Source organism: Apodemus sylvaticus, chromosome 7 (genome assembly GCF_947179515.1).
Source record: "Apodemus sylvaticus chromosome 7, mApoSyl1.1, whole genome shotgun sequence".
NCBI classification, from domain to species: Eukaryota; Metazoa; Chordata; class Mammalia; order Rodentia; family Muridae; genus Apodemus; species Apodemus sylvaticus.
Genome location: NC_067478.1, coordinates 73,416,946 through 73,435,434, shown reverse-complemented (window position 1 = coordinate 73,435,434; position 18,489 = coordinate 73,416,946). Strand labels below are relative to the sequence as shown.

General features: G+C 39.4%; 1 protein-coding gene across 3 annotated transcripts in view; it reads right to left on the bottom strand.

Moving 5' to 3' along the window:
- Positions 1 to 18,489, bottom strand: part of Scaper (S-phase cyclin A associated protein in the ER) — a 414,909-nt gene that overhangs the window by 152,650 nt on the left and 243,770 nt on the right. The gene's annotated exons all lie outside the window — the stretch shown is intronic.

Sequence of the window (18,489 nt, the reverse complement as noted above, 5' to 3'; positions counted from 1 at the left end):
CCAGGTATAAAATTCTAAGCAAATGAAATATTTAGTTGTGTAGCCAAAATATTTGCTGAATGATTTCTCACTGCAGGAAAATAAAGGCAAACAGTGGTGAACATAAGACATGGCCACTCTGAGTTATGAAGTCTAAAGTTTGATGAATGGGACAAATAATATCATGCCATTATATCTGACTCACTCTAGTTCCCTGAAGGGAAGGCAAAGGTTATATGAGAATAGGTGACCAATCATATTTTGAGAAGACCAGAACTGACTTGTAGAGACAGGCAGATGGAAGGAAGGGAGGCAGTGGACATCAGCAGGTCAGTGACAAAGCACATTTATCAAGCAAAAAGAAATGTGTTGTTCTGTAGTCCTGACTCCTACCTAACAAGGACAATTGACTTCCACAAAGGTTTTTTTCCACTGCAATGGTCTTCAGCATTACAAGACAACCTAATACTTTTGATGTATGCATTTTTCTCTTCTCTTTAGCTATTTCCAAAAATATTAAATAAGTGTTTCAGGATTCAATCTATGATTATTCCTATGTAATTTCTGAATTATGCATAACTTTTCTGTGAAGAAACTTCTCTAAATTCTTTGTGTTCTTCTGGCATGGGAAAGAAAAATTTTCTGCTATACTATTTTAGTTTTTAAGTACCATGTATGAAAGAAAGAAGATAGAAACTTCTTCTAGCCCTAACCCTGCCACCATCCTTTTGCTGAAGTCCAAAACTCAAGACAGTACAAGTATTTAAGCTATTTTAAGAAAGAATTAAATGAAAACAAAGACTTTAGGCATGGCATGATTTGACTGGTCCGCCCCCCCACCCCAGCAACACAAGAGATATGCCTACAAACAAACAAACAAGCAGGTCACTTGAGAACACAGTCAGAGCCCCTCTATAAGCAGTGACAGGACACAAAGAATCAAGCCTGTGACAGCTGATCTTGAGCTTTGTAGCCTCTAGAGCTTCGAGGAAACAATCTGTTGTCTGACTACCATGTCTGTGATTTTCTGTTACAGTAGCCCTGGAGATAAATACAATCCCTCCACTACTATAATTTAGTAGTATTCTACACTTCATAAGCTTGAGGCTTCTTTGAAGTACTATGAATTGTGTGTACTTTTTAGCTAGAGAAGGGGAAAACAGAAGCAAGTAATTATTAGCTCCCTAAAACAGGTGTACCTCAATCTTCTAACCTACTGAGCACTAATAATTTGCCAATCAATGGATCTAGTAAACATGTAGATTCTGTGAGTATAAACAACTATATATTTTAATGACTTATTTGCTACTTCTATTTGTACTACAATAAGGTCATTATGAAAACTAGATAACTCAGACTGCTAAAATTAATAATTTTAGAACAGCCAACATCAAACTAAATGGAGAAAAACTGGAAGTAAATCCACTAAAATCAGGGACAAGACAAGGTTGTCCACTTTCTCCCTACCTGTTTAATATAGTACTTAAAGACCTAGCTAGAGCAATTAGACAACAAAAGGAGGTCAAAGGGATAAAAACTAGAAAGGAAGAAGTGAAGACATCACTATTTGCAGATGATATGATAGTATACTTAAGTGACCCCAAAAACTCCACCAGAGAACCCCTACAGCTGATAAACAACTTCAGCAAAGTGGCTGGATATAAAATTAACTCAAACAAATCAGTAGCCTTTCTCTACTTAAAAAGACAAACAGGCTGAGAAAGAAATTAGGGGAATGACACCCTTCACAATAGTCACAAACAATATAAAATATCTTGGTGTGACTCTAACAAAGCAAGTGAAAGATCTGTATGACAAGAACTTCAAGTCTCTGAAGAAAGAAATTGACAAAGACCTTAGAAGATGGAAAGATCTTCCATGCTTATGGATCAGTAGGATTAACAGTAAAAATGGCCATTTTACCAAAAGCAACCTACAGATTCAATGTAATCCCCATCAAAATTCCAACTCAATTCTTCACAGAGATAGAAAGAACAACTGCCAAATTCACCTGGAATAACAAAATACCCAGGATAGCAAAAACTATTCTCAATAATAAAAGAACTTCTGGAGGAATCACCATCCCTGACCTCAAGCTCTACTACAGAACAATAGTGATAAAAACTGCATGGTATTGGTAAAGTGACAGACAGGTAGATCGATGGAATAGAACTGAAGACCCAGAAATAAACCCAAACACTTATGGAAACCTGATCTTTGACAAAGAAGGCAAAACCATCCAGTGGAAAAAAGACAGTTTTTTTTAAACAAATGGTGCTGGCTCAACTAGAGGTCAGCATGTAGAAGAATGCAAATCCATCCATTCTTATCTCCTTGTACAAATCTCAAGTCCAACTAGATAAAGGACTGCCACATAAAACCAGAAATGCTTTCCCCCTGTCTACTTTCATGTCATCACCCTCCTCATCCATCATATCTAAAGCCTCAGGTTCCTATCTTCTCTCTCTCTCCCTTCCCCCTTTCCTTCCCTCCCTACCTCCTCCCTCCCCTTCTTTCTCTCCTCCTGCCTCCATCCATTCCTCTCTCTCCCTATCTCAAAAGCTTTATTCTGTTTCCTTGCTACTAAGAATAGAACAGTAATGAACATGGATATGCGAATTTGTGGTAGGTAGGATTTACATTCCTTTGGGCATATGCCCAGGACTGGTATGGTATAGATAGGTCATATGGCAGTCTTACTTTTAGCTTTTTGGGAACTCTTCATACTTATTTCCTTAGTAGCTGCACTGATGTACATCCCTACCAACAATAAATCCAGTTTATTATTTCCCTGAATCCTTGCCAGCATTTGTCATTGGTTTTCCGAATCACAGCCATTTGGATTGGGATGAAATGGAATGTCAAAATGGCTTTAATTTCCATTTTGATATGCTTATGGTTTTGAACATATGTAACACGTTCAATAATTGGCTATTTGTATTTGTTTTGAAAATTCTGTTGAGTTACTTAGGTATTTTTTTTTTTAAATTGAGTCGTTTTCAGGCTTAGTTCTTTTACTTCTTTAATATCCTAGACATTAATCCTTTGGAACATGGGTATCTGTGAAAAATTTCTCCCATCTCTAGGCTCTTCTTTCATTCAACTTTTCCTTTGCTGTACTGTACAGAAGCTTTTTATTTTCATGAGGTTCCATTTGGACAATATTGGTTTAAATATTTGGCACATAAGGTGGGTTGGGAATATGTTTAGGTGTTATACTTTCAAGTCACAATTGTACAGTTTTGCCAACTATGGACAAACTGTTCTAAAATGCTTTAATCAATCTGTGTACATTTTGCAGTACACTGTTCATTTCAGTTAGTTCAGATTCTTAGCTAAGCTTAGTTCTATCACTGTCTCTAAGTTCAGTCCTCTCAGCAGTATGTACTGACATTTTTGTGAGGTTTGCCTTTCTTTTTTCTTGACAACTAGGGAGCGAATATCCTATATTTGTTGGCAACTTATGGCTTGATATTTTTTTTTAATTTTTCTATAATTGGGTGAAAGTCTAAGATCTTAAGTAGATTTAAATTTCAATTAAACCTGACAAATGCTTATCAAAGCCCAATGATTTCTATAACCCAATGAAGTTTGCTCATTTCTTTTTTTCAGTCAAATCCTCCTTGATAATTAACAGTATCATAAATTAGATGTGTATTATAGAATTTAATATAAATAAAGTCATGTGTTATATATGAATATTATTTGGATTTAATTTGGAATAAATATTTATCTATAATAATAACTAGTTGCAAGCCTATGGTACCATGAGACATGTGAAATCAAGAAGCAAGCACAGCTGGGCATGGTGGCACATGTCTTTAATCCCATCCCTTCAAGGATAGCCTAGACTACACAGTGTAGGACACACAGGACTACATAGACTCTTTTAAAAAAATTCTTTTGTATTATACTCAAATTATAGATACAATGCTTCTAAAATATGTAACAATTTTAAAAATAAGCAAAATTCTTCTATAAAGTATAGTAATGCAGTGAGGGCAAGGACCAAATTTTTAACACATCCTTTTTAAACGTTTTTCTTCTCCTCCACTCTCCGACTTCTAGCCACCAGGTTCTGATAATCTTACTTCTGTTATAGCTCTTGGCTGCTGCCCATTTTGTCCATACCTACTGTTCCCACACTCAGTTTAGATTTTCATATTCTTTTGCTTGAGGGAGGAGCCTGGGTCAACACTGCCGATGGAGGGGAAGGACTGAGAAAAAGCAGACCAGTTTAATGTATACAACTATGAAGAAAACCAAAAACCTCGAAGCCTTTTATGATATGCCAACATGGCTGTGACCTCCTGAAGATCTTAAACCACTGACTCTAATGGACATTTAGCAGGACAAAACTCAGCAATTTCCGAAAATATAAAGGCCAATCAAAGTCATTTTTTAACTAATATAACTGAAAATAGAAATTTTATTATGTTAAGAAAATAAAGCAAAAAAAGGTCAAGTGCAAAGTTAAAAACCAAACAAAGCATTTTCTCCAGGAGCCAAGGTGAGCTCACTTCTGAATTAGCTATGCAGTGAGGAGTCCCTGGACCAGCCGGACGGACACTTTGCTGCTCAGCATACTTCTAAGGTCTCTTGCATGTCCGCCATCAACTCCTATGCATTTCCTCTGCTCTTGTCTATCCTGCAGTTTGTAAGTGCCATACAAGCAGCGGACTCATCTCTCAGTTCTAGATCTAGTGGAGGAGGGCAATGGTAGGTACTTGTTGGATAAGTGGCTCAACTACAGCTTTGTCTAAGACAACAGAAACATCTTATGAAATATGATAGATAAAGTCAATAGAGAGGCCTATCAGTACAAGGATGGCCATGCCCCCAATGGATTTAGCTCCGTAACAAAGCCAAGATGAACAGCTCTTTCCCCTCTCTGAACATTAACAGCAGATTTAATAAGCCTACAATATTTGAGATTATTTTATTGTTGTTGTCTTGTTTTTTTGAGACAAGGTCTGATAATACATGTCGATTTAGCTGGCCTGGAATCTGCAATATAGACTACACTGGCTTTGAATCTACCTGCCTCTGCCTAGAATTAAAGGCACGAGCCACCACTTACCTGGCTTGAGATTACTTCGTTACCTCAAGGGTACTAAAAATGGGAATCAAGGTAGCTCAATGATGAATTAATTCAAATATTGAAATTAACAGAATTCAATAAAGGAGAAACTTTCAAGCATGTGGCATTAAGTGTATAAGTGAAAACAACATTCACACAATAATCCAGATAGCTATAAGAGCAGCAGAGAGCCTTCCTTCTGTTTCTTCCCACGTTTTGTCACATTAACTTCCTGTGCCTATCACTGGGCACTTGTTGTTCTCTTCACATTTTGGCACCTTACTGTCCAAGAAATGAGATGCTCTCCCACATACTGTTTAGTACCTCTTCCTATCCTCTGTATGCACAGAAGGAAACAGCACAAACACTGCCTGCCACAATTCTCTTCTCAGCACTGCTGCCTGCTCAGCCTGTAATGCTTACATGCCATCTTTCAGACCTCTGAGACCCAGACATAATGTTACGTCTTCCAGGGAGACTTTCTGATCCCTTCAAGTAAAGTCAAAATCCTCTATATAGCCGGGCAGTGGTGGTACACGCCTGTAATCCCACTCTGGGAGGCAGAGGCAGGTGGATTTCTGAGTTCGAGGCCAGCCTGGTCTACAGAGTGAGTTCCAGGACAGCCAGGGCTATACAGAGAAACCCTGTCTCAAAAAAAAACCAAATCCAAAAACAAAACAAAACAACAACAACAAAACCTAAAACAAAATTCTCTATATATTTAATTCTATTTTTGTGGCCATAATTCTGTATTTAAGTAAAATACAAAAGATAATCCTCAGGTGAGAATATTTTATTCTAGAGTGTAACTAAGTGTACCTTCTCCCTTTAACTCCTTTGCAAAAACTCTGCATTTAGGATGGAAAGTTGGAAAATAATTTCATAAATAACTTTTTAAAGGGAGCTTTATAATTATGATTTGATTAAGAAAAAATACTTCTAAGGATGGAATGCACAGTTCTCCTTTCTGCATCTGACATAACATCTTAATAGCTCTGCCTTCCCCTGCTCTCTCCCACCATGGGTTGACAAGTGACTAATAGGATTAGTAGCTTCATTCTAATAACCCAGCTTAGTTAAAGGCCAGAAAAAAAAATGACAGCCTCAATCTGAATTACATGGCCTGGGAATCCATCCAATTATTAAGTAGAGTAACTGTTATTAGCTCTCCCAATCAAAGCAGAGGCAGCTGTTCATCTCTGGTGACCTGCAAAGGCTGCTGGCCTTTGTACTTGACTTCTCTGCACACAGTGATTATGTTCTTTGTGATCATGGAAGAAGGCCTTCCTAGCTTTTAGAGAGGCGGCAGATGGGTAAACTGTTTGCATGTTCATTAGCAGGATAGGATAGGCATTTGTTCTGAGCATCTGTGGCACCTTAAGACCCATTTAGAAATAGTTCTGAGAAGTGCGAAAATTTGGACCTCAGCCCAATCTATAGACATGGGACCCTGAAGATGAATCTTCGTATGATTGCTCTTCTCTGCAGGAAGAGCTTGGCCCACTTTGGGACCTGCTTCACTACTCCTTTCAGTCTGCACTTTAATGCTAGTTTACAAATGAAAGCAAGCATAGGAGCTGACATTCTCTCCCCATTTTCTTCCCTTAAAAACTTTCAACCAGTTTAGCTGGCTTTCCCACATTCTTATAACCTGAGTAAGTGCCTATGCTCAGATTTCTAGCTGTAGGCACAAACAGCAAAAGGACTGAGGCTCTAGGGGCAAGGACATCACAAGAAGGAAATTCTAAACTTGTGGGAATGTGGTGCCAACAAGATTGAAACTCTGAAGTCGAGTTTGAAAGCTTAGGTAACATGGTGAGACAGAGAAAGGCTAGAGAACCTTTGTCAAGACCAGGGAAGCCCTACTTTGTAATGCTAATTAGAATGCAGACCCTTTAGAAGGCTTCCTTGTTGGGTGCTAGATTGAGCCATTTCTAACCCATTTGGATTCAGAGTGAAGGGAGCAGTGTGAGAGATTGAGGGCAGTGATGGAGGATGACAGCAAGGTAACAAGGCTTGATCATGCTTTCTCTTCTTTTGAAAGCTGTTGTATGAAAGATGACTAAAAACTAGTATGGGGTTCACTGAAACCATCCACAATGAAGTCATTTTTATCTTATTCTCAGGGTCTCCAAAGTGAACAAGCACAAGGCTGGGCCTAGCACTCACAGTCTAGAGAGGGAAAAATTTAAGAAATAAATGCAATACAACAAGATAAATGAAGAATGAAGGGATATACACAGAGTGGCCTGGACAAAGAGGAAATGAATACTTCTGTGAGTTCTCTAGGACTCAACTGGGATAAATATGGACAATTTTCTAAGTTATCACTCAATAACTTAAGTTTCTAAGCACAGTGGCACATGCTATAATCCTAGCAAAGAGAGGTGGACACGAGAGTTTCAGGAACTTAAGCCCAGCCTGGATGACGAGTTTAACTTGAAGCTAGCCTCGGTTATTGAAATACACACACACACACACACACACACACACACACACACACACTCAAACAAAAACCACTATGAACTCAAACCAAGCATCTATAGAAGAGGATCTTTACACAACTTCTATTACACTCTCACCTTTAACAATTTCAGAGTGATTTACAGGATGTTAAGAGATGTCTTATAACAATTTCTCTCTTACTTTATCTCAAAGGTTCTGAATGGTTAGATAGGAGGCAAAACTAATTTTGGACCATATAAGCAAGGAAGAATTTGTGTTTGGCAAGGAATAATGACAAGATCTGTAACATGTTTAAATTCTTCTGGGACACAGACTCCCAGGAACCTGCCCTTTGAAGCCATGGAGAAGAGTATTCCTATAGCATCCCCAATTTCTCTCCAACACTTTTATCTCTACCGATCTTTCTATTTATTTAATTAAATTGTAAATTAGAGCATATTTCTTATTTATTTAATTCTAACAGCTGGGATTATATTTAAATTGGGTCTAGCAAAAAGTAGGTGATCAATAAATATATACTGAATCAAATTAAATAAAGCAAAGTTCAATTTCAGGCAATCTGATGGCAGAAACTCTCTCGAGAGAAGCCCATCAAATCACAATAAGGAAACTGAGGCTTAGAAACATCCATGTGCTTGGAAAAGTCAAGTCCAGAGTGTCAGCATTTTTTCTAGGTACCACCCAACAGTTACCTAGCAACAGCCAGGTAGGAGCCTGGCTTGCTATAAAAGGACTGTTTGGCTCCCTTTCTTTCAGATTCCTTTCTCTCACTGTGGCATTCTCTATGGCCTTACTCTCTCTGCTCTACCCCCTCTTTCTGTTTCCCTGTCTGTCTCTCCACGTGTTCCAGGCCAGTCTCTTCTGTTTTTTGTCTCTCTGTCTTTCTCTGTCCCCTCTCTTTCTCTGCCTCTACTTACTTCTCAACCCCTCTTCTCATGCCCCCAAATAAACTTCACTTTATACTAGTCCAGTCCTATGGCTGGAACCTCAGGGACTGGGGGAGATGCCTCAGCATGGCCTGCTAAGGCACCCCATCTTAACACATCATACCATCACATTACAAATCATATCACAGAGTACATGTGATATGTAAGCTACAAATAGGAGTCCCAGGGAGTCCCAGGTAAGGCAGATCTTGTTCTTGGGCCTACTTGAGGAGGATATAATAGAGAGGAGATGCCAGAGATAGAAGGCTAACTGTAGGGCTTTGTACAACCTTAATTTACATCTTGTCTTAATTATTTTGCTTTTTTTTCATCTTATTTTTAGTAAAAGTCAAGACCTAGACAATCCTGTATATCACCAAGAAAAGAGAATAATTTTCAGAAGTGAAAACAAAGCAAAAGCAGGTATCCAAATTTTACTTTCCTCAAAGTAGCAGTCCAGCTGGCTGCTATAAAGAAGATGCAGACAGTTCCCATGTGGTGGCTCCTCAGGATAGTCTCTGAAGGCAGTAATGAATATCCCAGTTACACACCCAAGAAAACTAGCTTCAGAGAAATCAATTAACTGCTCACAATTTTACACACAAAAGGCAGGAATATCTAGGTTGATGTGACTTCTGAGTGTGTGATGGATTTATAGCAGGAACACTGTAGGGAAATCAAGTGTATGCTTGACTTTCTGCACATTTATTACTAGTTCTTCCAAATCTATAAAGCCTTTTAGTACCATTAAAAACTTAGAAACATTTTGTAAAAATTCACATTGACAGAAAAGCTACAAGGGTAAGAGGGAGTTTCTACAGCCTTCATCTAGCTTCACTTTATGTAAGCTGCTTAGAGGCCTTCATGAAAACTGAGAAGACACATGGGTACCATACTCAACCATTCACTAGGGCCTTTGGATTTTCCTAGCTTTTCTACTGATGGATTTTTTTCTTCCCCAGCATAGAATATGGAGTACCACATTGTATCTACATAATCTTTTGATGATTAGGTAATTTTTGAGGAGGGTTCCTGAACTCTCTTATATTAGAATCTCTTTGCATTAAAAAAAAAATCTTGAAACAATCCAGACCCAGGAAATAAAAGAATGTTAGTTGTGTGTTAGACCATAACACGTAAGTAAAAAAAGGACATGAAAGAACTAACTACATTTAAAGGAACTGAAATATGAGTAACTTTCAACTGATGGTGTAGTTCTTGAGACTGTCAGGAGATGGGGACAAAATGTGCACACAACCGGAAAGCAAGCCTTTGGTGAATGAGAAGGAACGTGGTACCAGAATTAGAAAAGACCCCAGATAGGTCAAGATGGGCTCTATACAATTCCATCCTCAACTGTCCTGCAACAGTTCTGCAAAACAAATTCTGTTTCCTCTCTTGCCTGGACAACAGGGAATCTGAGCACATTTTTGTGGGTTCTAATACTTCAGCAAGATACAGCCTAAAGTTATTTATGCATGAGTTTTCTTTGCTTTTCTTTGGGCGGGAGAATCAGCTATGTTAAAAAAGCCTTGTGATGGGGCAGAAGGAAATGAAGCACAGCCAGATTAGAAATGATTCTGCTAGCAAGCAAAGGGTCTGCTTAATTTAGTCTAAAGAAAAGGAAATGAACTAGTGAAAAGCAATGCCAGAATTCTTTTTTTTTTTTTTTTTTTTTTTTTTTTTTAACAGGGATTATCTGAAACCTGCTTTCTGGTTTAGGGTTCTTCTTTTGCATTAAAAATGGTATACTGGAAAAACTGAAAAGGAAAAACCACCCCAAAATGTTATGTAGGAGGGACTATTTGATACAAAAAGGCAAGTTAAGTGGCAGAAGAAGGCTTGGAGGACATTCAGGTACCCAGCAGAGCCTAGGCTTTGCTCATGGAGGAAAAAGTGGATAAATGCTAAGCTGTAACCCATTAAAATGTTCCAAACAGTATTATGATCCTATGTGAAGAACAGTGAGATGAGTCTTTCTAAAACATGTGTTCTTTCTTCTTGATTTTGCTAAGAGAACATGAGCAAATGTTTGCAGAAGAGTTAATACTGTTCCACTGAACTCTGACATTAGAGCTGAGGTTTGCTGTTGTGTTGAGTGAGGATAGAGATTTACTAAGGGGAATGAGATATTTAAACATCTGCTCATTTAAGGCAAATAAACTCTGTAGGTGTCATTAAGTCTGGAATCACCATGATAGATCATTCATTCTTTGTGATATGCAAATATAAATCTCTTTCTCACTGTAAGCTCATTTGAAAGATAAATTTGATGGCCAAGTTATACTTTAAAAGTCTTCTAAATCTGAGTTGGAAATAATTTTATTTTAATTCAGATATGAGTTCATATATCCACAACACAAATAAATAAAGCTACTGTATGAAGCAGAAATGCAAAGATTCTAAAAAGCAACAGTGCCTCTATTCATTGGGGGCACATGATGCCATTCTAGCAAGGATGGAGAGGTGGGGAGCTGAGAATGTTAGCAGAGATAATGTACTGCATGGGAGAAGAGAATTCTGCAAACATTTGCTTTAATTTTGGAGATTGCAAATTAAGTCTTTCCATATCAGCTGGAGCATAGACTAATTATGTCCTTTGGATTGCGATCACCTTGTGGGCAAGAACTGGGTTGTGTTCACTATTTGGGGGTGTAAGCATAGGAACTAATAATATAGTATAGGAATAAATCTGCCACAGTCGAGAGTCTCTAGCTGGTCACTTCTCTTTATTTCTCAGGGTTCTGACTCATATAATAACTCTGATTTCCATGTGAAGTGATAACTAAGAGGATTAAGTAAATTATTCTGCATAAATGTCTTCAAAAAGTTCAAAGTTTTAATTTTTCATACAACCAATCTTCCCATATCTATCCAACCACCCACCCATCCATCCATCCATTCATCCAATCATCCAATCATCCATCCATCCATCCATCCACCCATCCGGCCAGCCAGAAAGAGCTGTCTTGTAATCTCTATGCAGCTTAGAGCTGACATAAATCTAGAACTCCTAATAACCCTGCTTCCCAAATTCCCCAATTATAAGTTTGTGCCACTCTAACTAGAAAATGATCATGGACTGTCTATGATCCTGAAAGACAAATGAGATCTTTGTGACATCTTAAAACTGCACTGAAGTATGGGTCTCTAAACCCTATTAGTCTCTACTTCAGCGTTATATCCTGGAAGGAGCCTTGCTTTCTTTCCTGACATCTACATTATGTTCAGTTTTCCTAAGTACCCAGGAGCAACTCTACTTCTTCCTAAGAGCAGTTCATGGCTGCATTTCATCTGTCACAGAAATCAAAGTGTGCATTTCATCTGTCACAGAAATCAAAGTGTGACTCACATTAGTAAGTCTGATTTCACTCATGTCCTCATATGAATTCATTTAAATAATGTATTTGAGATACTTAGGTTTGTATATAAAATTTAAATCTAACAGTTTGGCTTTTGAGATCTCCATCATTCTTGTAAAACAACAACAACAACAACAATAACAACAAAAACAAGCAAGCAGGCAAGCAGGCAAGATGTTAAAGCCTATGCACTGTGAGGCAATGTGAAACCATCTGCAATATGATGGCTGTATTTCCTTACTATAGAGTAGAGAAAAGCAAAGAAATGTATTTAACAAAAATGTTTACTCTGAGAAGGACATGGCCATTTCTGGGGCATCTGGTAGCTTTCGAAGTTTAAGTATTTCCGGATGACAGCTAAGGCTTAGAAAAAAACACAGGGTCATGCAGAAATCGTTCTGCTCTAACCCATCCTGAACTGTTTTGATGACTCGAGTACATTAGCATAGGTGACAGAGGGCTGCTAGAGCTATGGCTGCCCTGTCTATTTCCTCTCTGCCTAATGTGCACTGAAACTAATGGAAGAGGACAAGTGAACTCTGAAGGAGGTGAAGGAAGACCCAGAAGATACATTTTTTTGTGGGAAAGGTCCATTTTCTTCTGGTTGATATCCTATGCTGGTTGCTATGTCTTCCAACATTAACTTTTTTTTTTTTTTTTTTATTTGATATAATTTATTTACATTTCAAATGATTTCCCCTTTTCTAGCCCCCCCCCCCACTCCCCGAAAGTCCCGTAAGCCCCCTTCTCTTCCCCTGTCCTCCCTCCCACCCCTTCCCAGTTCCCCGTTCTCGTTTTGCCAAATACTGTTTCACTGAGTCTTTCCAGAACCAGGGACCACTCCTGCTTTCTTCTTGTATCTCATTTGATGTGTGGATTATGTTTTGGGTATTCCAGTTTTCTAGGTTAATAACCACTTATTAGTGAGTGCATACCATGATTCACCTTTTGAGTCTGGGTTACCTCACTTAGTATGATGTTCTCTAGCTCCATCCATTTGCCTAAGAATTTCATGAATTCATTGTTTCTAATGGCTGAATAGTACTCCATTGTGTAGATATACCACATTTTTTGTATCCACTCTTCTGTTGAGGGATACCTGGGTTCTTTCCAGCATCTGGCAATTATAAATAGGGCTGCTATGAACATAGTAGAGCATGTATCCTTATTACATGGTGGGGAATCCTCTGGGTATATGCCCAGGAGTGGTATAGCAGGATCTTCTGGAAGTGAGGTGCCCAGTTTTCGGAGGAACCGCCAGACTGATTTCCAGAGTGGTTGTACCAATTTGCAACCCCACCAGCAGTGGAGGAGTGTTCCTCTTTCTCCGCACCCTCTCCAACACCTGCTGTCTCCTGAATTTTTAATCTTAGCCATTCTGACTGGTGTTAGATGAAATCTTAGGGTTGTTTTGATTTGCATTTCCCTAATGACTAATGAAGTGGAGCATTTTTTAAGATGCTTCTCCGCCATCCGAAGTTCTTCAGGTGAGAATTCTTTGTTTAACTCTGTACCCCATTTTTTAATAGGGTTGTTCGGTTTTCTGGAGTCTAACTTCTTGAGTTCTTTATATATATTGGATATTAGCCCTCTATCTGATGTAGGATTGGTGAAGATCTTTTCCCAATTTGTTGGTTGCCGATCTGTCCTCTTGATGGTGTCCTTTGCCTTACAGAAACTCTGTAACCTTATGAGGTCCCATTTGTCAATTCTTGCTCTTAGAGCATACGCTATTGGTGTTCTGTTCAGAAACTTTCTCCCTGTACCGATGTCCTCAAGGGTCTTCCCCAGTTTCTTTTCTATTAGCTTCAGAGTGTCTGGCTTTATGTGGAGGTCCTTGATCCATTTGGATTTGAGCTTAGTACAAGGAGACAAGGATGGATCAATTCGCATTCTTCTGCATGCTGACCTCCAGTTGAACCAGCACCATTTGTTGAAAAGGCTATCTTTTTTCCATTGGATGTTTTCAGCCTCTTTGTCGAGGATCAAGTGGCCATAGGTGTGTGGGTTCATTTCTGGATCTTCAATCCTGTTCCATTGATCCTCCTGCCTGTCACTGTACCAATACCATGCAGTTTTTAACATTAACTTTTTTCGTTTTTAAATTTTTCTTTTATCAATTTTTATTTATATGAGCACACTGCAGCTGTCTTCAGACACACCAGAAGGGGGCATCAGATCCCATTACAGATGGTTGTGAGCCACTATGTGATTGCTGGGAATTGAACTCAGGACCTCTGGAAGAGCAGTCAGTGCTCTTAACCATTGAGCTATCTCTCCAGTCCCCAAAATTAACTTTTATCAGCTTGCTCTGTCATCTAAATTCACAAGAAAGCGTTCCTGTGATATCACAACATAAGTCTTATTGTTGTCTATGGATGTTTGTAGACAGGAATTGGGAACTTGTTTTATTTTTTTTTCTCAATAGGGCAGCCATAGCTCTAGCAGTCCTCTATCACCTATGCCAACATACGCTAGTCACCAAAATTGAATTGTGACAGTAAGTGAATGACAAGTGCAGCATTTCTGCCCTAAGTACAGACCTCAGAAGCCAATATTCTATTTTCATTCACATGACAATTAAAGAGGGTCTTTGCATGTATTTTTAATATGACTTTACATAAAGAAGGCATCAGGGTTCTCTGTCTCCTGTGATTATCCTCTGAATCTTGTGACAGACAGACAGACCTCACTTAGTGCTTACACATCAACCTGGAAACCCTGAGATTCTTTTAAAGCCAGTTTACCCTGAATTTTATATTGTTTGAAGGATGATATTATAATTCTGTAGTACCAGTTTATTTATAAAATATGCTTTGGTAGAGGTGAGTTCTATTAAGTTCCCTCTCCCTACTGTGGGACATTTAATTCAAGGTTCCTCCATTTGAGTCCTGAAGAGTTTCTCACCTCCAAGGTACATTCTGGAGGGTTCCTTCAACCTCCTACCTCCTAAGGTTGCCTGTTTTGAGTCTTTCTGCTGGCCCTCAGGGCTTCAGTCCTGTTCCTTAGCCCAATACCAGATCAGGTTCCCCTCTTCCCCTTACCCTGTCCCTCCTTCTCTCCCTACTTGTGTTTGTTTTCTTCTCCTTCCCAAGTGGGACTGAGGCATTCTTACTTGGGCCGTTCAGCTTGTCAAACTTTTGGAGGTCTGTGGACTTTATTTTGGGTATTCTGTACTTTTTTGGCTAATATCCACTTATTAGAGAGTATATACCATGCGTATCTGTACTGGCTGGTTTTGTGTGTCAACTTGACACAGGCTGGAGCTATCACAGAGAAAGGAGCTTCAGTTGGGGAAGTGCCTCCATGAGAGCCAGCTGTGGGGCATTTTCTCAATTAGTGATCAAGGGGGGAGGGCCCATTGTGGGTGGTGCCATTCCTGGGCTGGTAGTCTTGGGTTCTATAAGAGAGCAGGCTGATCAAGCCAGGGGAAGCAAGCCAGTAAGAAACATCCCTCCATGGCCTCTGCATCAGCTCCTGCTTCCTGACCTGCTTGAGTTCCAGTCCCGCCTTCCTTTAGTGATGAACTCCAACGTGGAAGTGTAAGCTGAATAAACCCTTTCCTCCCCAACCTGCTTCTTGGTCATGATGTTTGTGCAGGAATAGAAACCCTGACTAAGACAATATCCTTTTGGGTCTGAGTTACCTCACTCAGGAAGACATGGCACTAAGTGAGGGTGGGGGTTACCATAATATAGTCAAAACTCTGAGCCATAATTGTTCCTGTCTGAAAGAACTGCAGGGAGGGAAATGGAGAGGAGTCTGAGGAAAAGAAAGTACAAAGACAGGCCCAAAGTGGGATCCAGCTCAAGGGGAGGCCCCAAAGCCTGACACTATTACTGAGGCTATGGAGAACTCACAAAAAAGGACCTATCATGACTGCCTTCCAAAAGACTAAACAAGCAGCTCAAAGAATCAGATGCAGATATTTGCACTGAAACAACTGACAGAAGCTGGTGAACCCTGTGGTTGAATTAGGGAAAAGCAGGAAGAAGCTGAGGAGGAGGGCGACCCTGTAGGAGGACAAGCAGTCTCAATTAACCTGGATCCCTTCCCCCCATCTCTCAGACACTGTACCACCACCAGGCAGCATACACTAGCTGATATGGGACCCCCCAACACATATACATCAGAGGACTGCCAGGTCTGGCTTCAGTCAGAGAAGATGCACCTAACTCTCAAGAGACTGGAGGCCCCAAGGAGTTTAGAGGTCTGATTGGGTGGGGGCTGGGGTGGGGACAACCTTGTGGAGACAGGGGAGAAGGTATGGGATGTGGAACAGTTGGAGGATGGACAGGAGGGAATAAAATCTGGAGTATAAATAAATAAATATGCTTCATTATTTTTTTTCAAATCAATGTTTGATAAATTTGCTTTCCTTCATCCCTGTACCCAAACTTGATTAAATTGGTTGTCCATTTAGCTTTTAGTCAGCCAGCATTTTCTCCAATTGAATATTTTGGAATTAGAGTCTATATTATACAGTTTTTGTAAAATTGACACAAACTACAGTCCTGGACTTCAAGCAGTACTAGAGAACAATAGTGTTAAAAACTGCATGGTATCGGTACAGTGACAGGCAGGTTGATCAATGGAATAGAACTGAAGATCCAGAAGTGAACCCATACCACTATGGTCACTTGATCTTAGATAAAGGAGCTAATACCATCCAGTGGAAAAAAGACAGCCTTTTCAACAAATGGTGCTGGGTCAACTGGAGGTCAGCATGCAAAAGAATGAAAAGTGAGCCATTCTTATCTCCTTGTACTTAGCTCAACTCCAAGTGGATCAAGGACCTCCACATAAAATCAGACACACTGAAACTAATAGAAAAGGAACTGGAGAAGAGCCTTGAGCACATGGGCACAGAACAGAACAGCACACGAATAGCTTCTACTCTAAGACCAAGAATTGACAAATGGGACCTCATAAAATTGCAAAGTTTCTGTAAAGCATTCGGACAAAAACCGGCAATGAACAAATTGGGAAAAGATCTTCACCAACAGAGGGCTAATATCCAATATATACAAAGAACTCAGGAAGTTAGACTCCAGAGAGCCAAATAATCCTATTAAAAATGGGGTACAGAGCTAAACAAATAATTTTCATTTGAAGAATTTCGAATGGCTGAGAAGCACCTGAAGAAATGTTCAACATCATTAGTCATTAGGGAAATGCAAATCAAAACAACCCTGAGATTTCATCTCACACCAGTCAAAATGGCTAAGATTAAAAGCTCAGGAGACAGCACGCGCTGGCAAGGATGTAGAAAAAGAGGTACACTCCTCCACTGATGTTAGGATTGCAAACTGGTACAACCACTCTGGAAATCAGTCTGGCGGTTCCTCAGAAATCTGAGCATGCTAAAAGTAATATACAGATTCAACGCAATACCCATCAAAATCCCAACTCAATTCTTCACAGAGTTAGAAAGAGCAATCCTCAAATTCATCTGGAATAACAAAAAACCCAGGATAGCTAAAACTATTCTCAACAATAAAAGAAATTCTGGAGGTATCAGTATCCCTGACCTCAAGCAATACAACAGAGCAATAGTGTTAAATACTGCATGGTATTAGTACAGTGACAGGCAGACGGATCAATGGAACAGGATTGAAGATCCAGAAATGAACCCACACACCTATGGCTACTTGATCCTTGACAAAGGGGCTGAAAAGATCCAATAGAAAAAAGATAGCCTTTTCAACAAATGGTGCTGGTTCAACTGGAGGTCAGCATGCAGAAGAATGGGAATTGATCCATCCTTGTATCCTTGTACTAAGCTCAACTCCAAATGGATCAAGGACGTTCACATAAATCCAGACACTCTGAATCTAATAAAAAAGAAACTGGGGAAGACCCTTGAGGACATCGGTACAGGGGGAAAGTTTCTGAACAGACCACCAATAGCGTATGCGCTAAGATCCAGAATTGACAAATGGGACCTCATAAAATTACAAAGTTTCTGTAAGGCAAAGGACACCATCAAAAGGACAAATCGGCAAACAACAAATTGGGAAAAGATCTTCACCAACCCTACATCAGATAGATGGCTAATATCCAATATATACAAAGAACTCAAGAAGTTAGACTCCAGAACACCAAATAACCCTATTAAAAAATGGAGTACAGAGTTAAACAAAGAATTTTCACCTGAAGAACTTCGGATGGCGGAGAAGCATCTTAAAAAATGTTCAACTTCATTAGTCATTAGGGAAATGCAAATCAAAACAACCCTGAGATTTCACCTTACACCAGTCAAAATGGCTAAGATTAAAAAGAGAAGAGTGGATGCAAAAAATGTGGTATATCTACACAATGGAGTACTATTCAGCCATTAAAAACAATGAATTCATGAAATTCTTAGGCAAATGGATGGAGCTGGAGAACATCATACTAAGTGAGGTAACCCAGACTCAAAAGATGGTATGCACTCACTAATACGTGGATATTTATTAACTTAGAAAACTGGAATAGCCAAAACATAATCCACACATCAAATGAGGTACAAGAAGAATTGGAGGAGTGGCCCCTTGTTCTGGAAAGACTCAGTGAAGCAGTATAGGGCAAAACCAGAACAGGGAAGTGGGAAGGGTTGGGTGGGAAAACAGGGGGAGGGAAGGAGGCTGATGGGAGTTTTGGGGAGTTGGGGTCTAGGAAAGGGGAAATCATTTGA